Below are 26,161 nucleotides of genomic sequence, written 5' to 3' on the forward strand. Positions count from 1 at the left end.
TTTTGAGCTAATTTCCCAAGAACTAGGCTTAGATAGGTAAGGAAAGGTGAAATGAAAGAAAAGGTTTAGGTCTCTCTCTCAAAAAAAATTAAAATCCTACTTCACAAAAATTGTGTCCTAATTTATAAGCAAGGGTCAGTATTCAAAGTGTGCAAATAGGCTTCATGCTGAGTCTTAAATTCTTCAGACACAAGTAAATGGTATCATGCCCTGAAGACAGTTGTGGACTTAACCAGGCCTCAGAAGAAATACTTAATGATCACAGCAGGCAAGACTTTTCTCCTTGTCCTGACCAAAGAACAGGTTGGTGGTAAGAGACTGGAGCCCTTTCTGCTTATATTCATGAATATTAAATTAATAGACCAGCAAGAATCTCAGGCTGTCACACGAGATGAGGGTTAGAGTCCCTGTAGAATGAAAATGCACTTAAAATATGTATGAGAGAAGAAGTTTTGAAACATGAGGGAAGAGAGGAGGGAGGCTACAGAATTAGGACCAAAAAAATCTGGGTACGGGAGAGACAGGAAGAGAAAAATACCAGATTTTCTTTTTTATATTCATACAGATCAAATAAACATACTTTGTTTACAGAATCATCATGACCTCTAAAAATGTTCTAAGCACTTTAACACTTCACATTCAAGGTAGCAAGAGCAATTCAAAGATTGTCAGAGCTTTAATAATTCAGAGATGGGGATCCAGGTGCCACAAGTATCGGAACTAAAACCATTGCTTCAGACAATCCAGAAGCACAGATCTGCCTAAATACTTGTCTCTAGAGCAGCATAAGCCACTACCAGAGCTGCTAAGAGAAGCCTCTGGTGAAATGCAGAACTGCAACAGGAGACAGAAGACATTCTTCTGCTCCTCAGATGGCACTGCTGTTACAAACATTGGCTATTCTCTCTCAAGGTCAACCCTTGGCAAATATTGACTGTGAAGCCAGATTAAGGCAGGCATTCTACCTTGGGAGGTGTCCTAGTTCTGGGTGGGACCCAGATGTTCTTCTGTATCACCTCAGGTGATTGCTGGGCTGCAGTAAGGAATTCCCTGGTTTCCAAGAAAAATGACATGGCTTCCACTGGAAAGGCATGGCAGCATTGTCATCATTTTTCTTTATCTTGGGGTCCCTGGTGAGCATTTTTGCATGTGAATCACCCTCTCTTTCACAGACTTTTGTTATTAATATTGTTGCTGTTACTCTTCATATCTCAATGCTGTTTCCAGTAAATTGTTCTTTTCTCAACCCACGATCTTCAACTTTTGTGCCTCCAATTCTCAAATCTATCCCTCTGGAACAGAAAGGGCAAGGGGGAGGGGGAAGCAAGCAAGCAGTGTGTGGTTTGGGAGAGTCTCAGTGAGGGCACTGAACCAGGGGGTACAATTCCTAAACCACAACAGAAGACCTCTGGTTACTTTACACACTTGGTTTTACAGAAGGAGAGTTTGTGTAACAGCAGACCATGTGGGTTTATCCAAAGGAATTTAGAAGTTAATCCCAGCTATAATGCTTTCCAAACTCCATAGCTTGCTGCAGCTCCAGGAGCAACACAAGAATTTGAAAGCAGCATTAAGTGATCCTGTGTTGAGTGTTAGGATAGGCCAGAGTACCTACAAGATAGGCCTGGCTCCTGATGAGAAATTGGAGGTAGAACACAGATGGGCTCAGCCTTTTCTTCTCTCTCCAGTCAGTTGGTTAGGAGAAACTGTCCTCAAAAAGAACCAACTAAATCCACAGATTAGTTAAGCTCTCCTATTTAGATATGGACCTTTGCAAATGCTCATGGCTTTCCGTGCCATCTCTCATTTTAGACTGAATAGTCTTTAATGCCATTTCATTCTCAAATGATAGAACGGTTGCCTAGAAATCAGTGCAACCCCATATCTTGTGTTCAACCATAAAGGCTCCAGAAAACTCAGAAACTCCCTGGATAGCTAGTACAAACACACAGATACATAGATAACCTTCAGCTTTTGACACTCTTTGACTTCAGAAATCCCTGCACAGTCTAAGCTGGTAGTCTAAGCATCAAGGTATTTGAAATCACACCTTCAATACAGCAAACAGTCTTGGTGCCTCCTATTTTAGTAATGACTTAAAAAAAAAAACAAGCTTTTCCCTCTCAGAAGGTCAGTGAGGTATGCAGGATTTCATAGCATCTGCAACACAGGCTGATGCACTACAGTGAAAGTAAACCTAGGAGGAAAGAAGAAGAAGGAACTGAAGTGAATCCACATGGGCTATTAGCCCCACATTAACACTTAAATAGAGCACTATTTCATCATTTGCCCAAGTTCAGATGAGCCCTAGCCTTTAGCTAGGAGGTACTAAAATCTGGGGATAGCTGGGGAGGTTTTAGCCCTTTAAATGACATGAAAACAGCAAAGTCTGGATCAATAGAGAGAAATTAAATGACAGACTTAAAGAACCAATTTTAAAATCAGGATCTTCCTGAGGCTGTTTTCAACCCAGAGCTCCACAGAATTTCTGCAGAGGAGTTTGTGGTATCTCAATGATATCATAAAAGTGACACAAATGCAGAGCTTAAGACCACAGCACTGCCAATAACCTCTCCCTCCTCAAAAAACCAGAAGTGTTACTACAGAAATATCAGATGGATTCTACCAAGCACTATCAGTTTGCTCTATAACCAGAGCAGCTGGCCTGGTGTGGGGGTAGAGGAACTTCAAACTAGGTGAAGCTTACCAGTCCATTAAGAGCCTGCTGCAAGGTAGAATCCACCAAAGAAAAAGTGCTAGCAATTAAACACTTTTCAGAAGAAACTTGCAAAGAAAAGGGTTTGTCAAGTCACCTTTACTCTTTACATCCCCAGAAGGACAGGATCATCTATCCTTAACACCTCTCCTGTACAAGTTTTCCAATAAATTATCTGAAAATGCTACACTGTGCAATAGTCCCAATATTTTGGCTTCTCACATCACTATCTGCCACCAGCTGATCCTCATATCCTGTGCTCCACAGCCTTCTGTGCCAGAGAAAAGAGGGGGGAAAAAGCATTGCAGAAGTGCCAAAAAGGCATTACTTCAGAAGGAAATACAAACCCCCTCATGAGCATCCATCCCTGCATGTGTAGGGACACGGGGAGGCTGTGGGGAGAAAGATGAAAGAAGACACTTTCATGACAATCTCACTAGAGGAGACCAAGGCACATAAGGAAAATATTTCATTCCAATTTAAGTTAAGAATTAGAGCTGTAAAAAATACAGCTGCAGTTGATTCTACTTTCATTCCTTTCGCTCATTTGATTTCTTTTATGTTAAATATCCAAAAAAAGCATGGAGCTATCTTAGTGCTTTTCTCAGGGGAGACTGATCATATTTTATATGATTTACCCCAATCCTAGATTACCTTGCATATAAGAAATAAAATTTTATCAAAAAACCTTCATCAATCCCTTCCTGTCTGAATATGGTTCCACCAAGAGAGAGTGGGAATTGTTACTGAACAAAGGCATTCTTTTGGTTTGTTGGTCAGCAGCTCTCAATGCCTACTGGTCAGATGAAACAAGTCCAGGTTAGTGAGGGTATGTTCATCCCTGTAGAGGCCATACAGAAGTCAGCATCAGGGCTGCTCTGGGTAGTTACAGAAGGACAGCAGGCAGTCCTTGTACGTTATAATTTGAGAGTTGTCACCTGTCCCCTCCTCATACTTCCTTTTGATCAGGAAGAAAGACAGCAGAGCCATCTCTGTCTTCCCCCTTTCTCATGGACCTGCTTTACATAAATGCCCCTTCCCTGCAGACAGCTAAGTGTCTCCTACTACTACTGATCAACAAGTAATCAGGCTACATTGCCACAGTGGGCTCCAGGAGAAGGAGGGTTAATGACTGCAGCTCTTTGGGGCAGACACTGTGTTCTGTCAGGATAAGTTATACAACACAGGACTAGGAGCTAAACCAGCAGCTGTAGCCAACAACACACCGAGTCTGCCAAGTCTGATAAAGGCACCTCTTGCTCATCATCCCTGAAGTCCGCAGGTGCTGCCAATGCCCAGTAGTAAATGGTGAGGTGACATCAGGAAGTTGTGTCACTTAGTGACATCCAGCATTGCCTTGTGGCAAAGGCAAGACCAGAGGTCTCCTGTCTGGACTGCTTCATTACAGAGTCAGCATGAAGGAATACCTCAGCTGCTTATCTGACCTTTCCTGAAATGCCCACAGCCTGCAGGTGACTTAAGGACAGGTTTTGTTTTCTTGGGGCTTTCTGAAAGCCAACAGTTTATTCCATTACTTTCCCAATTTAGAGACTTGAAATTACTCCATTCGATGGAGTGGGAATAGCAGAGTGCTTCCCTGCACAGTTGGAATCACTAGATATTATGTTTAATACTGCCTCTGTCCCAGGAGGATATTGAACCAGGTACTTCCTGAATCAACATGAAATTCACAGGAAAGGAAGGCTCTGCATTTCAAATCCTAGCTGCAAGCCTGCTTAGGGCAGAAGGGGAAAGAACATATGAATAGCTGAAGTTTTTTTTCAATAGACGACATGCCTTTAGGAATTAATTCTGAAGGCTTTGTTTGTTTGTTTATTTAAATTACATCCCTCACAGCATTTGCAATTTGTTCTCTGTTGCAGATTGTTCTAGTTGACATGGCACAGGGTAAGCTCAGAAAGCCTAGGCATCCCCACCCACCTCCATTTAAACGCTAAGAAGGCACCTCTCTCCATCAGAACTTTCCCCTTGCAGGAGCCATCAAAGCCATCTCTTCAATTTAGGAGCTGGCAGCTTTTCTCTGAGGCAGTACCTTGTCTTCACACACCAGGAATCACACTGAAGATAGTCAGTCACACTGCTACCATGCTGATCTCCACTTCTCAGAGGAGGAAGCAGCAAATCTGCTCTTCCAGAACAGGGAGCAAAGGAAAAGCTAGAATTACTCACTACAAGTATTTGTGCTGATCAGGGAGCTGCCAAACACTTTTTATTGCTGCCATCAATTCCATTCCTCCAGGACAGGGGTACACATAGCTCTTTTGACTCCCAGTGATCACAGCTGGTTTCTGTGCCCTCATTCTGGGCTATTGAGTTCTTATCTTCAGAAAAACAGTGAGGTACTTAACAGCAGCTGAGACCACCTTTAATTTTATTTTATGTTTTGGATTCTCGGGAGTCCCAATGTCCAGGAAACATTACATAATAACATTCATCATGTTTCTAAGGGGAAAAAAAAAGACACAGCCAAAGCCATCATTCCATGTTTTATAGGCTTTCATTTTCAATGTAAATGAGCCTGGAGCTAAACTGTGACCAAGCAATACAGTCAGCCAAAAGATTAAGAGCCAGACACATCAAAGAGACCCCTGCCACCTGTTTTCTCCATGCCATAAGGGGTCAGGTTTGATTTGTATCTCTTTTTGATCCAAGTGCTCAGGGAAGATGCAATGGACACCTTCAGAACGAGCCCAAGCAGCTCCTGTGCCACCTCACCTTGACCACCTACCCTCCCCATCCCCAGGCTGAGAGGATGGCAAAGCAGCACACGCCATTCCAGTCAGCATTGCCATCCAGCCATCCACAATGGAGTCACAGCATCTGAGGTCGTTAACGAGCGAGGAAGAGGTTATAATTTTCTCTAGCTTAAAAAGCAGGAAAGATGAAAAACACTTTGATAGATGCTTGAAGCTTTGCTTCAGTTCCAGAAGCTGCCACCTCTCCTTTGGATCTCACAGTTTAATACCTAACAAGTCATGTGTCATGTCACACCAGGCAGTGGCAGGAGGGCTTTTAGCTCAAGAAAATGTCTACCTTCTATGGCAATTAGCACACAGGAAAGGGAGCAGCAGCCACTGCAGTCCTGTGGCTGCCGAGATCAGACCCCAGCAGCATTAGGCAAAGCATGGGTCTCCTCCAGAACCTCGGGGCAGGGAAGTTGCAGTTAAAGTGTCTCAGGCTCCCAGGTGTTGACTACAGGCCAACAGCCAAGTTATCCACCCTCCCAGCCTTTCCCGAGGGGAGCACATACAAAACCACTACTAATAATCTTTTTAGAAAGAAATTACTGTTTTCACTGAGGTTTTTGCAATCAGCTGACTCTAGGCAGAGAGAACGTTCTTTGCCATCGACTTCAGATTTCAGTTGTAGTATTTCTGCCATGTGAGCTCAGAAGAGACAGCTGCAGGAGAATCCCAAAGCCTGCACATACAAATGCTGTGCAGACACACAGGAAGGACGGTTTTGGAAGCTTGTGGTTGTCCCAAAGCTTTCTTCTTTTCACCTGGAAAGGTCACAAGCTGCTGCCCTCTGTCGTGACAGTTTTAACAGCTCTCACAACGTACTTGAAAACAGAACTCCGGGGTGAGGGTGAGAGTTTTCAGGAGAGCTTTCACAAACAAACTAAAGATCAGTCCTGGATTGGAAAGAGGTCATTTTTCTGACCCCCATGGTTAGGTTGGTTTTACTGCTGAAGCCTCTATAACACAGAAACTTGTTACAAACCTTCACTTACCTACAAAGGAAGCAGAGGCTTAGTTTAGTGAGCTAGCACACCGCACCAGAGCCCAAAGCTCCTTGTATTTACTCCTCCCTCCAGCCACACAGCAATCACAGGCGCTTTCCTTACAAGCTTTAGCTCATCCATTTCTAATGCTGGTTCAATGACCTCTAGAGTAACTGGGTGAGAGATAACCAGCTTTTATTCTTAGCTGCTAATGTGATGTACAGCCCAACAATTGTCCTTCTCTTAGGAGAAGGATCAGGCCTCAGGAGCAGGTAGGATCAGGTCTTAGAGAAGCTTATAGCAATCAGAAGATTAGCTGCTTTAACCAGAGAGGGGCTGTTTGCTGACATGAAGGCTGAACACAGCTGTGCTGTGGGTACAAAGAGCTCATGGACCTTGCAGAAGGAGCCAGACACTTCACAGCTTTCCCCAAGTGCATCACAGCCTCAGCCTTCCTCTTACAGTAAGCATTATGAGACTTGTTGCACCAGTGAAACAGAAAGAACAACAAGGGGAGGAAAAGCCTGCAGCCCCTTGGGCCACAGCTTTAGCAAGCTACAGCCACCTCGCTGGGACAGACAATTCACACTCAGGAGCCAGCAGCCTCTCTGTCACACTGACTTCACACCATTGTAAACTCCAGTGAGCCAGGTGCCACAGGTGAGCAACAGAGAGGGCCAAGGGAGGGCAGTGATAGAGTGGGAAAGCAAAATTCTCTCAATTTTACACTCGGTCACCCAGCGTTATCTAGAGACAAAGGGAAATCTCATTCCATGTAATTCACTTACCCACAGCACTCAGAAGGGAAATCACTGCAGTGCTGTTTGTGAGAAGGGTGAGAAGCTTTTCTGGCAGCAGCAAAGGACACCACAGTGTCCCAGCATAATCACATCTCTAAAGCCATTAAGAGCCCCAAGGAGCAAAGAAAAGAAGCACCAGAGCATCCAAAACATGCTTCCCTAAGGAGTCCCTTTCCACTTTACCAGCTACATCCTGATCTTACTGTCTGACTGTTCATTAAAAAAATCCCACCTGTTTGTAGGAGAATGCTTTTGTGCTCTTACTTGAACTGCAGCTGGACAGAGTTAAGGACATCAACCTTCAGGTAAGGCTAATACTGCCTTCATGGGGTAGGCAGAGAAAAAGTCAATTCTCACCTTGCAGACACTCCTCCCCGATTAAATTGCCAGCACCTGCTCCACATTTATCCATTTTTATTTGTTCCAAAATTAGCTCCCCAAGCCCATCATTATTTCTTAAATAAAAATAAATGTTTTTCAGAACGTAAATAGAGGAGGCAGCATCTGAAAAATAATCTCCACTACCATTACTGTGTAAGAATAATGTTTAATGTTATGCCCTCTTCTAAAAAAAAAAAAATAGATGAATGTGTACAGAGGGAAGTGAAAGGCCTGAATCACACAAAAGGCAAACTTCTTTATTTCCTGCTCACACAATTCTGAACAATAAAACATACTACTTGTCAAACAATGCAAATGTTTCCTATAATCTTATATGCATGTATGTGCAGCATTTTTAGGTTTCTTTGCAAACAGAACAAGTTGTGATCACATTTCAAAAAGAACTTACTGCAGTGTACGTGTGAATACATAGACACACGCACGAAGCAAAATGTGTAAGGAAATAATTCACAAGACATGTTCATCATAAGAATTTGGAAAGAAATTCCACTATCACAGCCATGCAGGCAAATGTCTGTAGTCCCTCTGAGCTCCTGCAGCTCCAGGGTCAAAGGTGTGCACAGAAAGGGAAGAAGTTCCTGCATTGGGACTTTGGATGCTTTCACTTTGAGACTCAGGCTGACCAAAACAGCAATGGAGTGTTGGATTAAAAGTTTAAATACTTTAAACAGAAGAAAAGTTCCATGCAAAAAAAAAAAGACTCAACTGAAATAGAAAAAGCCTGAGATAAAACAAAGGCTTGAGGAAGGCAAAGAAATCCTGTAAATACTGCCTTCATGCTTAAAACTTTTTCTTTGCTTCTCCACCCCTCCCCACGCAATGGGCAGCTGGTCTGTCTACCTGGAGTGGGTTAATTCTGCAGTAGCTAATCCATGGTGGCCACACAAATGCACACTCTCACCTCAGCTTCAGGGCCTACAACACGTTAAGTGCAAGCACAAAAAAGAGCTGCCACAGAGCATTTAGCATTTAAATACATGGTACACCCTACCACAGTGTGATTAATTTCTGCCAATCGACTTCATAGCCAGCTCAACCAGATGCAAGAATTAAAAATATAAGAGGGTGCTTGCTTAGATGGCCAGCTTAGGAAATTTTCTTTTTCATGGTATGCTTTGGGTTTCCAAGGCATCTCTCTGCCCACAGAGCCACAGTCATGAGCAGAGCCATGTCGATGTCACAGAGGGCACGTTTTGATCTCTTCAACCAAGATCTTTTTAGGTTTTTTTCTCTATTTCAATGTAAAACAGAGACATTTTAGATTGAAAGGGCATGGAAAAGTCAAAAAATCACTTGTTTAGTTATATTGTTTGAAGGAGGGAAATGCTGCAAATAAACAAATGACAGATAGGGAACAGTGGGAATTGATTTAAAAACCCCACAACTTTCTAGATGTAGCTATCTGAGATACCTTTTGTTTATTTCAATAGTTCATTTTGTCTGAACTGCTTGTCTTGTGTGAATAAAATCTTCACCTTGGGGATCTACTACTACAGATTTTTTGCAGTGTGAGTGGTATTTTCAAAACACCTTAACATTAAGTCAGGTCTTTTTCCCCCCGAAGTCAAGTGGCATTTTATCATCAATGACAATGAAAAGAAAATAAAGCTGATCTAGAGTGCTTCACCTTCCTGCACATAATTTTCCTCTTCTGATGGTTTGTACCTGTGTGCATGCATGTACTAAACACACTGAGGTGCTTAGGAATCTGGGACATAAAAATAACATTGGTGGCTCAGGTCCATATAGAAGAAAAAAATAGAAAAAATTTGCATAAACCTAAAAGAAATTAATAAGTTTTTTCAGAACTACAGAAAGCATGTCCATATAAAAAGCTGAAGTAACAATAGTTTGATCCAAAACAGACTAGTTGAGGATAACGGGACAAAACAAAATCAGAAGACATTTAGCCTGAATCAAGGCAGACTTGCATAAATTTCTAAGCTAGTTTTTTGTTTTTTGGTTTTTTTTTTTTTTTCACGTGAGGGAATGAAACAAATACAGTTCTGTCCAGTTTGACTGTTGCATCTAAAGGAGTCACACAACATTTATTATCTGTAGTTACAATTCTGAGTCACAACACAAGTAATTGTAGTGTGCAGGAGTCTGAGAGTTGCTTTAAACTGTGCCAACTGCTTGCAGAGGAGATACAATGCTCAGCAGCACAAAATAAAGGAATATTATGACTGATGGCAAATTCCTTATTGTATGGCTGGGCAAGCTGGTATGGAAAAAGGAAATGATGTGTCCAACACTCTAAATTAGATCCCAGACCCACATTTTTTGCCTCCAGTAATGAGCAGGACATTTGGTCCTGTCAGACTTGAGTGGATGGACTGGTACTGGAGTACTGAGATTTTTAATTGCTGTGTTTGCGTGCCTGGCATGGTGGAGGAGAGGTAAGGGACAGGATAAAGCAGCTTACATGCTTGTGCCTGAGAAGAAGGAACACAGCTTGGCTGCAGTGCATTCCTGCTCCAATCCCCCACGGCTCTGCTTGTACAGAAAGCATTCCTGAGGAGATGGTTCCTTCTCACTGTGAGCTCTCATTAAGCTGCCCGAGCACTGGGGGCTGTGGTGTGACAGAGTTGCACTTATCATCAACACTGACACAGGACAAGGAAAAGCCTCTGACGCTGTGTCCACAGGAGTCTGAGGCAGCAGAGACCCAGCCCTACCATCCTGAGAGGCTGTTCTGTGTTAGCAGTGGTTCTGTGTCTGCAGCAGTGACCAAGTCAAGCCACAGCCCAGGCGCTTGTTTGACAATGTGTCCTTGTGGTACAAGCTCTGCCCTGGAATAGGGCACCTCTAGAGCAAAGGGGATGAGCTGCACACACATCTCATCTCACTCCCTGGAGATCTAAGCCCAGGAATGACAGTGGGGAAAAGCAGGGAGCATTTCCTGAATTCCCAAAAGGAAAACCCAAGTGCCTTGTTGTCCAGTGAGCCGTGGTCAGCAGTGCAGAGTAATGGGATGTGCTGTTAGGTGCTGGGATAAAAGAGGGGAGAAAAGGGCAAAAGAGACATTTGCTGACGGGCATAAGTATGCTCTGAGGCCACTGCCTGCATCTCTCCCTCCCTCTGATCATGCAATATTCAGTCAGCTTCCTTTCCCCTTCTCTCTGTGGGGTTGTTGGGCTGTGCTGGCAGCAGCACAACCACCACTGCAGGCTGTCTCACATGGAAGTGAGACAAAAACTGGGGTGACTGGGAAAAGATCAAACATGGAGAGCATCCTTTATTTGAAGGACAAAACATCATCTTTGCTTTGGGATTGCTGAAGCATCTTTCCTCCCTGGCCTTGTGCCAGGGTCATGGCAAGGGCTTCTTCTCGGACGTGTCACTCTGGCTGGATGCAGACCATGGGTGTGCAAAGTTGCACTGGTGGTCTCTGCCAGCACTGTTGGAATTGTTCAGAGCTCTCCTTCAGCTGCCTGAGGCTGTAGGCAGCAGTGGTAGGAAAGGGCTTAGCTCTCAGCTCACTGGTTCCACATCTTTAGGGAGAAAGGCAGAGCTTTTCCTCAGGACTGCCAATGCATGTGCTTTACCCTCAGCACAGCCAAGGCAGAGGCCTCTTGTTTTGCCATGGACCAAAGCTATTGGTGCTAGACTGATGCTTTTGCCTGGGGTGACTGAGGCACAGTGAAAGTTCTGAGTTTTCATTGCATTTCTGTTTGGCATACTCATGGGCATTATTAAAATGGCGTTTTAAAACTCTCTTGCAAAGCTATTTTTGACTCCGTGTGTGTGTGCATGTGTGTGCAGGCACACAAACTTAAACTTAGAGCTGCTCATCCTCTCCCATTTCCTCCTCCCTATTGCATCTGTTTTCCCTCTTACCAAGGCAGGAAGATATTAATTTTTTGCTCTGCTAGTCAGAAGATTAGAAATATTAAGATGTATGCAGCATAACCGTGTTTATTTAGTTTGGTTTGTTGTTTTTTTTTTTGTTGTTTTTGTTTTTTATCTGAAGGCCAAAGAGAACTTAATTTAATTGGTGGGAAGATAAAATAGGACTGCATTTACAAACAGGTTATCTTTCTACTGTCAACTCATCTCCTCTGCTCTGTCAATTGGTTGAATTTAATTGTTCCAGGCCTCCTAGTTTTATTAAGCTCTTCCTCTACTCTCATTCCTGATTACCCTGCTTCTGCATAATATATTCTCTTTGCAGGTTACTGCAGAACTGTAGGAAAGCCTTGAAGGAGTGTATGATTTTCAAAAAAGACATCCTAAGCAAATCTAGAAAAGCCCAAAGCCAAACACTTGCATGTACTATACTAATATATTATTTAGAAGGTATAGCAGACTCTTCATCTGCAGCTATCATGTCTTGAGACTGGTTGTTTTCCAAGAGCTGCCTCTCAAACAATTTTAAATGTTTGAGGGGAGAGGTGACAGGACTTGAAGCTGCCTACTATTGAACATGGCTTATGGATAATTGAGGTGGACCACAATTGTCCTTTCTGGCCCTGATTAACTGATGATGTGGGTAGAAAAGTGTGGGCAAGACACAAGCAGTTGATTGTTCAGAAAAAAAAAAAAACCAAACCTTTCTGGCATGACTAGATGACAGCAGTGCCAAAAACTCTTGTTATTCAAAATTCCCTTGGGTATTTGATTCTGCATTGGTTTTGCATGGCCTGATTTTGGTAGTTGGAGGGGTTGCAGGAGTGCCTTCTGTGAGAAGCTGCTGGAAGCTTCTTCCATGTCCAGCAAAGCCAATCCCTGGTGGCTCCAAAGATGAGCATGCCACCAGCCAAGGCTGGGCCAACCAGAAATGGTGATAATGCCTTGTGATAACAGATTTAAGAAAAAAGGAAACAAAAAAGTTGTAACTGCAGCCAGAGAAGAGTAGAGTGAGAACATGTGAGAAGAACAGCTCTGTAGACACCAAAGTCAGTAGAGAAGGAAGGAAGTGTCGGAAGGAAGTGTCGGAAGGAAGGAAGGAAGTGTCGGAAGGAAGGAAGTGTCGGAAGGAAGTGTCGGAAGGAAGTGTCGGAAGGAAGTGTCGGAAGGAAGGAAGGAAGTGTCGGAAGGAAGGAAGTGTCGGAAGGAAGTGTCGGAAGGAAGTGTCGGAAGGAAGTGTCGGAAGGAAGGAAGTGTCGGAAGGAAGGAAGGAAGGAAGGAAGGAAGGAAGGAAGGAAGGAAGTGTCGGAAGGAAGGAAGTGTCGGAAGGAAGGAAGGAAGTGTCGGAAGGAAGTGTCGGAAGGAAGTGTCAGAAGGAAGTGTCGGAAGGAAGTGTCGGAAGGAAGTGTCGGAAGGAAGTGTCGGAAGGAAGTGTCGGAAGGAAGTGTCGGAAGGAAGGAAGGAAGGAAGGAAGGAAGGAAGTGTCAGAAGGAAGTGTCGGAAGGAAGGAAGGAAGTGTCGGAAGGAAGTGTCGGAAGGAAGTGTCGGAAGGAAGTGTCGGAAGGAAGGAAGGAAGGAAGGAAGGAAGGAAGGAAGGAAGGAAGTGTCGGAAGGAAGGAAGGAAGGAAGGAAGGAAGGAAGGAAGGAAGGAAGGAAGGAAGGAAGGAAGGAAGGAAGGAAGGAAGGAAGGAAGGAAGTGTCGGAAGGAAGTGTCGGAAGGAAGTGTCGGAAGGAAGGAAGGAAGGAAGGAAGTGTCGGAAGGAAGGAAGGAAGTGTCGGAAGGAAGGAAGGAAGGAAGGAAGGAAGGAAGGAAGTGTCGGAAGGAAGGAAGGAAGGAAGTGTCGGAAGGAAGGAAGTGTCGGAAGGAAGGAAGTGTCGGAAGGAAGGAAGGAAGGAAGGAAGGAAGGAAGTGTCGGAAGGAAGTGTCGGAAGGAAGGAAGTGTCGGAAGGAAGGAAGGAAGGAAGGAAGGAAGGAAGGAAGGAAGGAAGGAAGTGTCGGAAGGAAGTGTCGGAAGGAAGGAAGGAAGTGTCGGAAGGAAGTGTCGGAAGGAAGGAAGGAAGTGTCGGAAGGAAGTGTCGGAAGGAAGTGTCGGAAGGAAGTGTCGGAAGGAAGGAAGTGTCGGAAGGAAGTGTCGGAAGGAAGGAAGTGTCGGAAGGAAGTGTCGGAAGGAAGGAAGGAAGTGTCGGAAGGAAGGAAGTGTCGGAAGGAAGTGTCGGAAGGAAGTGTCGGAAGGAAGGAAGGAAGCGTCGGAAGGAAGGAAGGAAGGAAGTGTCGGAAGGAAGTGTCGGAAGGAAGTGTCGGAAGGAAGTGTCAGAAGGAAGTGTCGGAAGGAAGTGTCGGAAGGAAGGAAGGAAGTGTCGGAAGGAAGGAAGGAAGTGTCGGAAGGAAGTGTCGGAAGGAAGGAAGGAAGTGTCGGAAGGAAGGAAGGAAGGAAGGAAGGAAGGAAGGAAGGAAGGAAGTGTCGGAAGGAAGGAAGGAAGGAAGGAAGGAAGGAAGGAAGGAAGGAAGGAAGGAAGGAAGGAAGTGTCGGAAGGAAGGAAGTGTCGGAAGGAAGTGTCGGAAGGAAGTGTCGGAAGGAAGGAAGGAAGGAAGGAAGGAAGGAAGGAAGGAAGGAAGGAAGGAAGGAAGGAAGGAAGGAAGGAAGTGTCGGAAGGAAGTGTCGGAAAGAAGTGTCGGAAGGAAGTGTCGGAAGGAAGTGTCGGAAGGAAGGAAGGAAGTGTCGGAAGGAAGGAAGGAAGTGTCGGAAGGAAGTGTCGGAAGGAAGTGTCGGAAGGAAGTGTCGGAAGGAAGTGTCGGAAGGAAGTGTCGGAAGGAAGGAAGGAAGGAAGGAAGGAAGGAAGGAAGGAAGGAAGGAAGGAAGGAAGGAAGGAAGGAAGGAAGGAAGGAAGTGTCGGAAGGAAGGAAGGAAGTGTCGGAAGGAAGGAAGGAAGGAAGTGTCGGAAGGAAGGAAGGAAGTGTCGGAAGGAAGTGTCGGAAGGAAGGAAGGAAGTGTCGGAAGGAAGGAAGGAAGGAAGGAAGGAAGGAAGGAAGGAAGGAAGGAAGGAAGGAAGGAAGGAAGTGTCGGAAGGAAGGAAGGAAGGAAGGAAGTGTCGGAAGGAAGTGTCGGAAGGAAGCGGAAGGAAGGAAGGAAGGAAGGAAGGAAGGAAGGAAGGAAGGAAGGAAGGAAGGAAGGAAGGAAGTGTCGGAAGGAAGTGTCGGAAGGAAGGAAGGAAGGAAGGAAGGAAGGAAGGAAGGAAGGAAGGAAGGAAGGAAGGAAGGAAGGAAGTGTCGGAAGGAAGTGTCGGAAGGAAGTGTCGGAAGGAAGGAAGGAAGTGTCGGAAGGAAGGAAGTGTCGGAAGGAAGTGTCGGAAGGAAGTGTCGGAAGGAAGTGTCGGAAGGAAGTGTCGGAAGGAAGGAAGGAAGTGTCGGAAGGAAGGAAGTGTCGGAAGGAAGGAAGTGTCGGAAGGAAGGAAGGAAGTGTCGGAAGGAAGTGTCGGAAGGAAGTGTCGGAAGGAAGTGTCGGAAGGAAGTGTCGGAAGGAAGTGTCGGAAGGAAGTGTCGGAAGGAAGGAAGGAAGGAAGGAAGGAAGGAAGGAAGGAAGGAAGGAAGGAAGGAAGGAAGGAAGGAAGGAAGGAAGGAAGGAAGGAAGGAAGGAAGGAAGGAAGGAAGGAAGGAAGGAAGGAAGGAAGGAAGGGGGAGGATGTGCTTCAGGCCCTGGGGCTGGGATTGCCCTGCACTCCCAGGTGCAGACCGTGGTCAGGCAGCTGTGCCCCTGCAGCCCATGGAAGTCCCCAGGGATGCAGAGATCCACCTGCAGCCCACAAAGAAACCCAAGCCGGAATGGGTGGATGCCTGGAGGAGGCTGTGACCCCATGGGGAGAGGAGCCCTGCTCCCAGGCTGGAGCAGCCTGTCCTTGAAGGACTGCACCCCCTGGAAGAGTGACCCATGCCACAGCAATTTTGGGAGGATGTTTGCCTGTGGGATGGATGTTGCAGCAGTTCACAGAGAGCTGCTGCTCGTGGGATGAAGCCACATCAGAGAACTGTCTTCCACGGGAGGGACCCCAGAGTGCAGCAGGGGAAGGACTGCTCTCCCTGAGCAGCAGGAGAAGCCACAGTGATGAACTGACCATAACCCCATTCCCTGTCTCCCTGTGCCACTGGGGGAGGAGGTAGAGCAGGAAGAGAAGGGTGGCCAGAAGGTATTTTGAAGGTTCTGTTTTACTTATCATCATCCTGCTCTAATTTTTTAGTAATAAATTCTCTTTATATCTCCAAGTTCAGCCTGCTTTTCCTGTGATGGTAGTTAATGAGGGATCTCTCCTGGTTCTTATCTCAACCCATGAATCCTTTGTTAAATTTTCTCTCCCTTGTCTGGCTGCAGAGGGGAGTAGGTGAGCAGCTTTTGTGGGTGCCTGGCATCCGACCAGCATCAACCCACTGCAGATACAACCTGCCCAGGGGATTGCATTCTGTCCCCTTCCTGCAGCAGAGTGTGGCAGAGCAGAGCTGAGCACATGGGAGGTTTTGCAGGCTGGCCCAACCTCTGTGTTGCAGCAGCCACAGGACAGCAGTCTGTGAGCTGGCAAATGCATGTCTAATTCAGGTACAGCTGTAGGAGCTACAGCCATATCTCGATTAAAATTATATTAGCCTACCCTACATTAGGTAGGCTTCAGCCAACTCACATATGCTTCAGAAAGCTATTTCCCCAGTCCCTCTGCAAGCCAGCAGCACAACCATTATCAGGTTTGTCAGCATTTTTTAAAGATTTTTCTACATTATTAATGACTGTACCCACACTGTCCAAGGAAAGACGCAGCCTGGGCTGGCAAGTGATTACTTCAAGTCTTCAGAAGAAATATAATAACTCATCAAAAAACTTTCTAAGGCCTGGATGGGCTCATGCATATTAGTAAGAGAAACTGATGCTTGGAGCTGTATTCTAAATGTACTATGGTCACAGTATAAGACAGAATAGCAGCACACTGGGACTTTTTATCTGCTCTCTATTCTGTATTTGCACTAAAAATAATGATATTAGTCTGCTTTCCAAATCTTCTGTGGGCACTGGAATACATCCACAATCATATAAGCAATTACAACTTAGGCTGAGTCTAAGCATTAGGGGTTGATTTCACCACTCTGTGCTCCCGATCAGTACAATCCTCATACTCAAAGCTCGAAGCTCAAGCAGTTTTCCTGCTCCTTCCCTTCTTCTACTGCTCCTTTGCTACCACAAAGAGGACAGATGTTCACAAACAGGCTCTTACCTCACGACCGGTAGTGGAGGAAATGTTGGGACTGGTGACTGAGAGACATGAAAGCTGAAAAAATCCTGTGTTAGTGAATGTCAAATGTGATAGATAGACCTTGAACTAGTCAAAGCAATTCTCAAGAGTTCAGCAATACTCTGCTTATGAGCGTGCAATATCTTGATCTCTGTCTCTCAAACTGAAATGAAGATGTATGTTCTCTGCCTCTCTGATCCACCTGACTCACCTTACCTGGCAGTATCTACCACAAGAATTGTACTGAAATCTGCTATGACAGTTAAATTCCTCTTTGTCTTTGTTTCATCTTTTTTCTTCTCTTCCTAATTCAAATTATCCTAAATGGGATTAGAGGAGCCTTGCCTAGATTCCCCTGGTGATTCAGCCATGTTGTAAGCATAATGCAGAGACCAGTGAGTCAGCAGGAAATGAGAAGGAACAATTCACTTACCATCCTTGTCCCTTAATCCTTCTTTGCCTGTGAAGAAGCTACAACTCTCTAAAGAAATCTATTAAATGGCAGAGTTGTTCCTTCCATTGTCAAAAAAAAAGAAAAAAGAAAATTATTAAATCCAGCTCAGAGGTTAAAGAGGGGGTAAAGGAGGAATCATAGAAGTAAATACGTCCCTCCAAAACATAGCTACTTTTATCATGCAACGTCACCTTTGTTGTAATAAAGTGGCAATGTAGAATTAAGAGAGAAATATTTGTTCCCATCCTAGAGAAGTAAAATACTTTGAAACATCATAGTACGGATGTACAGAAGCCAATCCTCTCTCACTGCACACACCATGATAGATAAACACCCTTTCCTCCAGGTCAAATGACACCTCAAACACAGATACAGCATTTGCCTGCACAGCAGCAAGAGGAGTCAGTCATAATGGGGTAGGGGCAGAGACAAAGAGGTAGAAGCCTCATACTCTCTCTTGAGAGAGGAGAAGCCTCAAGCACAATCTTAAGCTGTGGGAGTGCTCACCCATCACTAATGGGGGGCACAGACACTGTTCATGCCTCTCTCTGCCTCTGTAATTGTATGCTTCACCCACACCAGTTGTCTAGGCTGCTCTAGAGCCTGCTTCCTCTGGTGGTTGGTCATTCTACTCCCATTTTCTGCCTGTTTTTATTCATGGCCAGTTTATACCCACTTGCTCTTGTGCCAAAATTTTAGCTTAAACACCTTTTGTTCCTCCTTGACGTTTATCCCCTTAAGGTGTTTATGGAGAATAATCATATCACTTCTCAGCCTTTGTTTCCTTAGACAAGTAGAACACTTTGCAGTCTCCTCACATCTGACAGGTTCTCCATTCTCCTGGACAGCCTCACAGCCTTCTTCAGCAGCCTTCTTGTTCTGCTCCTGCTGCAGCTCAGCCAGACACGTGGCTGGCTGGGGCTCAGAATGATCTTCTAGGTAGTGCCTCAGCAGAGCCTCAAAGAATGATATTAAAAATTCCCTGTCTGTCTCAGAAATACTCATCCTAAGATTGCATTTGCTTGTTTCTCACCTGCATCCCAGAGGTGGCTCACAGTTGTACTAGCTGATCACAGGATGAATAACATCTTGGTCCTTTCTCCCTAGTGTCATTTGCAATTTATGGAATTTATGAATTTATTTATTCTGGCACAGAAGAAATTCTCACATTAATCCCAAGAATGCAACTTTTTACTCTGCACTATATGATATCATTCTGTTTCTATAACTTTCAGGCTCACCCAATGCTTCCTTCGCTATCTCACTTTTGTCTTGAAACTGACACAGTTTTGTTTCATCAGCTAATTACATTGACACACTCCTTTCTTGCAAATTTATTCCGAATCCCTGTCTTCTCCAGATTTAGGCAGTAATTTCCCATGTAGGGTATCACCTTTCCATATAGGTATCACCTTCCTAAAGTTCAAAGTCCTAAAGTCCAAAACAAATTAGATTTGACACAGGTTTTTATCTCTAGAAAGCCTCTTCTCCTCCTCAAGGAAAGTATCTAGTTAGCATGCATTGGTTCTACTTTGACAAACCTGGACAGTATTCAGCCTGCTTATCCGCCTATCTGTAATTATTTTTACTTTCAAAACTTTATTTTGTTGTTTTTAGAATGGGTCTGCACAGATAAAGATGTCTGCACATCATTAAGAGAGAGAACAATTTTAAAAAACACTAAATAACTGAAAACAAACCAAAAACCAGTTTCAAGATGGATCAGACTGTTATTATTATTATTTTAAATATTTTTCTTTTTTTTGGCTATTGTTTCACCTCTCCTCCCCATCCTCTCAAATCTGAGAAATTCTTATTGTCATTCAACTCAGATGGGTAACTTCCCATTCATCTCTAAATTACACTATACATTGTTAGCCTGATGCTGCTGCAAAACCTCAGGAGTTTCACAAAGGGACCCTTGAGCAAATACACATTGCTCATCAAGAGGGCTGCTGGAGAGGGCCAGGTTGGAGTGGTGGGTGTTGATGGTTCAGAGCAGGCAGAGGGGGCTGGGTTATCTGCACATAGCAGGTATTTCCATCTCCTTTGAATCAGTGGGAACGCACACACTTCATATGAGCCAGGCGCGTTTTCGCACTAATAATGACTTGCGTTAACAATGTTGTCGGCCCCCAAGTGCTGGTGGCCTCTTTCCAGGTGCTACTGGCTGAATTCAAAAGGGCTGATTCACATAAGGCTTGGAAAACAAAAATAAAAATCAAAAGGCTTATGAGAAGCTTAACCAACGCTTTTCAGCAGCCTCATTAAGTTGGCCAAAGGAAAATGTTTAAAATCCTAGCCACCAGCGGAGACATGTAAAATCAGCTGGACAACACAGGGCTGAACAGGCTCCAAACACCAAATGTATGTAGCCTGGTAGGGAGCAACAGGATGAAGCAGCTTAGCCCTAAAACTACTGCTCCCTAACTAATTAATTACATTAATTAATTAAACAAATCCTACCTTCCAGATCTGCATCACCCAGTGGTGAGCACTCACCATTGTGAGGCCATGCTCTCTGTGCAATGAGGACTTAAGGACAGACCCTCAATGTACACTCTAGACTCTTGTGTGTCCTACCAGCACAACCTCTGTCCTCACTGCCATCCCAAAGATCCCAAGGGATTCCCCACCAGAAGAGGTGACTAATGAAAAATGATCCTCCTCACCTGCAAACAGCATCTACTTCTGTTCAACTGATCATGATTTCTTTGGGTTATGTGATCATACTGTCTGTCTGTTAGTCTGTTCTCACAGCGATTGAATCAGTAGGGCAGTTTCAACTCAGTTTGACAGAGGAGCAAAAACATATTGTTAAGCTCTGAACTGTGTTGTGGAAAAAACCATACAGGTAGAAGTTTAGTTTCAGAGACCTTTTGGGTTTCATCCATCCTGGAAGAAGTAGATAATGTAATTTTTAGATGAGAAAATAAAACAAAATTCAAGTGATGGCAATAAGAATTTTTGGGCAAGTGTGTGTGATGGCGTTCACAGGGGTCTTAGGATGAGGGAAGAGACGTAGATCTGACTCCATGTTTCAGAAGGCTTGATTTATTATTTTAAGACATATATTACATTAAAACTACACTAAAAGAATAGAAGAAAAAGTTCTCATCAGAAGGCTAGGCTAAGAATAGAAAAGAATGAATAACAAAGGTCTGTCGCTCGGACAGAGAGAGAGCCAGCTCTGCCGTGATTGGCCATTAATTCCAGACATCCACACGGGACCAATCACAGATCCACCTGTTGCATTCCGCAGCAGCAGATAACCATTGTTTGCATTTTGTTTCTGAGGCCTCTCAGCTTCTCAGAAGGAAAACATCCTAAGGAAGGATTTTCAATGAAAAGATGTCTGTGCCGAGTGTGAGCCTCTGAATGAACCCCAAGGCATTGCTTCTGCCCTTGTATACTCTTCTATAGGTATAGTTCTATGCTGGATGCTAGAAGACAGGAAAGATAGGGATAGGAATAGGAACTACATCACAGCCATTAAATTTTCTTTCATGAGCCCTCATTCAAAAGGTGCATTGGTTTATCCCAGACTTTACTGTTGAGACACTGTATGGGAAAATGCCAAAGACGTTGCCTCAGCTTTGGTCTCCAGACTACAACCTTCATGACATAGACTTCTCTTAATCTGAAGCCTATTGTTACCCTCCAGCTTTGATTTTTGTCCTCTGCACAGCAAGGAGGTGCTTGAGAGACCTTATGAAAGGAAGAAAGCAAGCAAGAAAGAAGGAAGGAAAGGGAAAAGGAAAGAGAGAAAGAGAGAAAGAGAGAGAGAAAGAGAGAGAAAGAGAAAGAGAGATAGATAGATAGATAGATAGATAGATAGATAGATAGATAGATAGATAGATAGATAGAGAGAAAGAGAGGGAAGGGAAGGGAAGGGAAGGGAAGGGAAGGGAAGGGAAGGGAAGGGAAGGGAAGGGAAGGGAAGGGAAGGGAAGGGAAGGGAAGGGAAGGGAAGGGAAGGGAAGGGAAGGGAAGGGAAGGGAAGGGAAGGGAAGGGAAGGGAAGGGAAGGGAAGGGAAGGGAAGGGAAGGGAAGGGAAGGGAAGGGAAGGGAAGGGAAGGGAAGGGAAGGGAAGGGAAGGGAAGGGAAGGGAAGGGAAGGGAAGGGAAGGGAAGGGAAGGGAAGGGAAGGGAAGGGAAGGGAAGGGAAGGGAAGGGAAGGGAAGGGAACTTAAATCACATTTAAGTTCAGGAGCTAGTTAACATCTTGGTGAAAGGAAAAGCTTCCTTAAAGGATTCACATCCATACCCTGCAATGCTTACAGGAAATATCATTGAGGTTTTTCTCTACTGAAATAGCTCAATACTTTCCAGAGCAGCTCTGACATTTCTAAATATTTGTTCACACTAGAATATACATTGCTTTAATGCTGGAAAAAAACCAGAACAGTCCCTTAGGGCACCCTCATTTCTATTTGCATACAAGTAATAGTCCAGTTTGACTAAGCAACACAGCTTTCCAGCACTTTTGCGTTTGTGTGACCGCATCCACACTAAGGGTGGCTAATAAAACAACATAAAATCACTTTCCTAAATGAACAATTAAGAATGGACACAAAATTTGCATAGAGATAGCAAGCTAGGGAGACATGAAACCCTCGTCCCCTTTGGCTTATCTTTGTATAGCAAGAAAATGAAAATTGGTGCTAATGCTTCTACAATTCTATGGGCATGTGAAATAGTGTTACCAAAAAGACAGATATCAGTGTTTATATTATGGCACAAAAGTTAAAAAATAACATTGTAGTTTCAGGTGTAGTGAAAAGCAAGAGGGTTGACATGAGAGCCAAGGTAGAGAGGCATTCATTAGAGTGAAGCTGGATTCTGTCTCTACCCTGACAATTCCCTACTTTATTCAAAGCAATTGTTTCTGCCTCTCATTTGCATAAGCACTTTGCTCATTAACAGGCTGTAAAAGGAAAAATGAGATGGGGGTGGGGAGAAGGAATGGACCACTGATAGAAGAAAAAATGATTTAAATCAGGGAAGCAATAAGGTCACATCAACACCAGGCTGATAAAAGCTGAGGTCAGCAAAGGCCATGGCACCTTGTTGTCCAAATCAGTCAGAAAAAGGAGATTGAGCTGATGCGCATTCCTCACTCTTCTATTTACACAACCATCTCCCCTCTCCAGTTCTTCTCCCCTCTTCTGCTCCCTCCCACCACTGTCTCTGCATGTTGCTGGCTCTTTTAAGCCAGAGCTGTCTGGGCCAATTCTGCCTTCATCCCAGATGGTTTCCATGCACTGAGTCCATTTTCATCCCCAGCAGGAAAAGAACCAGACTTCCACATTTATTGGTATCTGTCCTTGAGGGACAAACCCACAGCTGGTGTAGAGTGGAGCTGAGGATCTACACCCCCAAATCAGCCCCTGGGGGAGCCACAGAAGAGGCAGCTTGGTCTGGAACAGCCGCTCTGCCGTGGCGTGCATTAAGATTTGCGCTGGATTTGTGACAACTGTGCAAGCATGCCCACGGGGGCAGAAGACAACAGAAGCTTCTGCCTGACGCTGCAGGCAGGACACATGGATGGCTCACACTCTCAGCCAGTGGATATTGGCTCATGCCACTGGCTTGAGACAACATCTGGCTTCCTCAGTCTTGCTCCTTCCCACTGGCTCTCTCCTATTACAAGGACAGTTTGTGCTGACATGGCTTCGGCCCAGGAAATAACTCCATTTTCAGAGCTGGCCAGACGCAGGCTGCACAGCAAGGAAGCAGTAGAAGGAAAGGAAAACAAAAGAATGGGAATAAAGAGAGAAATCCAGTGAAGCACTATGTAGTGCTATGCATAATGAGGCTGAAGGGAACATCACAAGACCATAGTCCCTTCTTTCATCATCCTTTCCTTCCCTTCTGATCATAACCATTCTCATCATATTTGTCAGACCATGCTCTTATGGTGGAGGAGACTGCTGCCTCCCTACATGATCAGCTCCAGGGAGTCTTTACTCTTACCAATGGACAATCTATCCCAGTAAATCTCTCTTGTAATTAGTCTGATAATTTTTATCCTTTTAATCAAGACAACAAGAAGATGGTTGCCCTTGGTTTTACAACATCTATTACCATTTTGGAGCCTCTTTTCCCTGGTGTTCATTGGTAGGAAGGAAAAGGAATAAGGAAAGATTGTTAACTGTAACACAGACAGGACTCAGTCATAATTTGTCATGTAAGAGCAACTGACAGCAAATGTTTGAGACAGGAACACACACTAATGTATTATTTATACTAGTCTAAGGAAAAAAAAAAAGTGAGTACCTAAAACTCCTGTGCTTTCTTCTGCTTCCTACATATTTGGGATCCATTATTCTGCTGCTGGTAATGCAACTGAGGTGAAGGCTCTTGGCCAGCAGTCTTCTAGTCAGAATAGGAATGAAAAATAAATCCTCTCCAACCAACATCAGTGTCCACTCTAGAAGAAGGAGTATCTTCTAGAGACCAGCAAAAGTGTCCAATACAGAGTGAGTGACTTCCAAACTGCGTGAATGGAGGCTTCTTGCCATTGTCAGAAGCATACCATTCCAAGCAAGTTTGAGTTTGGAAAGGATGGCAGGAACGTGGCCCCCATGTTCATGACTGACTCTCTCTGTTAGGCTGAACACAGCAGTGGCAGTTCTCACCTCTAGGAACTTTACGTGCCCGACCAAAAATTAATTAGCTTAGTGATCAGAATGATCACAGAATCATTCAGTTTACAAAAGACCTCTGATATCATACAGTCCAACCACTAACCCAGCACTGCCTAGTCCACCACAGAAACCATGTCCCTAAGTGTCACATCTACGTGACTTTTAAATACCTCTAGGGATGGTGATTCTTCCACTTCCCCAGACAGCCTGTTCCAATAATGGATGATCTTTTCTGTGAATAATTTTTTCCTAATATCCAATCCAATCTGAAGCTTATGAGGGTACCATGGCTTTTGGCATAAGGAAACTTTGGTAATGTGCAGAGTTAAGCATGCATTTGTCAGATCTCTTTGGAGATGCAGTGACCCTCTAACTTTCAGTTCTCATGGTCTTGGGACCAGTGTCGACATTGCTTAATTCAGCCAAGCTCCACTGCACTCAATCAAGTTATGCTACTCACAGAACAAACCCACAAACCTCCACTCTGTGCTGGAAAACTAAAGCCAGGTATTTATTGAAAAATAAGATGGAAGAATAACATCCCACAGGAGTCAGAGAATTACTCCATTTCTATAGGTCACATTATTATGCAAATAATCATCTTTGTTGACGTAAAATTGATAGATCAGGACATCAAATTTAGGAAGTGATGAGCTTAGCATGCTGTTCTTGGTAGGTGCAGGTGTAGCTAGTGTGCCTGTGGTTTGCCTGGGCCATGGGAGCGGTGCTACTCATGCTTGCACAAGAGGTTTGCAGCCCTGCCCTGCAGCTTTCCAGGCACAGTCTCTTCGTTTAGTTTTGCACGGGGTCAGCAGCACACTATGCTCACTACAGCAGCCTTTGGACAGCCCATCACCAAGGTGCTGCTGACTTTTCAGAGCTGCGTGCTTTAAAGCTAAGAAAGTATCTTTATGGGGTGTTAATAGTCCCACAGCGTTAACTCCCCCAGTGACCCAGGCAAGGTGTAGCAAATGAACTGAGTTGTTTTACTAGAACACCACCAATTGTGATAGAGACAGTGCCTAAATCTTCGGAAGTGTTCGATTGGAGAGAAATCTTATTTGGCATGTAGTAAATAGCCCAGGGAAAGAATAGAATCTTGTCCAGCAACATCCCCAGAGGTATGTGGTACATGTAACAGAGGCTGGGGATAATACAAAAAAAAAAAAAAAGAAAGAAAAAAAAACAAACCCAACAAAACCCCGACCTGGCTTCTCAGAATGCTAATGAGGCTTATATTTCACCAAAGGAAAACAATCCTTTCTGGTTTTGTCTATTCCCCGAGGCTGCTGAGACACCCAGAATTTGTCAACGAGCCACAGCAAATAAATTGAGAAGTGTGATGTTACAGAGGGAGGATCTTATTCTATGTTGGGCAGAAAAGCCACCATAAAAGAGATTAGACAAACTCTTCAGGTGCAGCTAAACAATACAGAGTATCTTCAGTGGGCTGAGCAATACCTGATGCAGGTAGTGCATAAATTGTCAGTCTCTGGAGACTGGAAGCACATCCCAAAGAGTAATTTCTCCATACTTGCTCATGTTTCATACACTTCCTGGAAAACCTTGGTACCTTGGTTAGAGGCTTATTTATTTGGGGTTTTTTTCTGTTTTAAGATATTTTATTTTAAGATGACATGTTTCAAGTTGCTCCATTTCAGGCCCTTAGTTGTGCCTAAATGAATGATAGTTGCTCTTCCCTGAAGTTTCCTCACCAATCTCTATTTTATTGATAGATTAGTTGTGGCTCCAAAATAATAGCATTACTCTCCTTTTTCAAATACCTGGATCAAACCACAACAACATTCCCAGTGGTGTTCCCCAGTGAGAGCAGCTTTAGAGTTTGTAAACTTGGTACCAGCTTCCAAGGAGCATTGTACATATCCACATAAACTCTTGCCTAGGCCATATCTCTCCTTTCCCCCTGTGTCCTCTTCACCCTCAGGTTGGAGGCTGGCTGTAGCAAAAGAGGAGTGAGGATTTGCTCCTGATCTCCGATGCATCCCAATTGCAGCCACGAGGAAAAGGCAGGCAGGTGCTTACAACAGCAGGGAGCAGATTTGCAATAAGCAAAACATTACTAACAGAGCTTATAGGCAGAGCCATGGGAGCATTTTACTGTTTGGTGGACTGGCAGTGCTACAGTGCTTCAACCATTAAAAAATTCACCATGAAAGCTTGGAGGGAAAGAGAGAGGCCATGAGCTAGCCAGAACAGGGTGATGTGTGCATAGGAGCTGTAAAGAAAGGAGTGGAGAAGCTAGAGAGCACATCCA

The sequence above is a fragment of the Ammospiza caudacuta genome, chromosome 2 (genome assembly GCF_027887145.1).
Source record: "Ammospiza caudacuta isolate bAmmCau1 chromosome 2, bAmmCau1.pri, whole genome shotgun sequence".
NCBI classification, from domain to species: Eukaryota; Metazoa; Chordata; class Aves; order Passeriformes; family Passerellidae; genus Ammospiza; species Ammospiza caudacuta.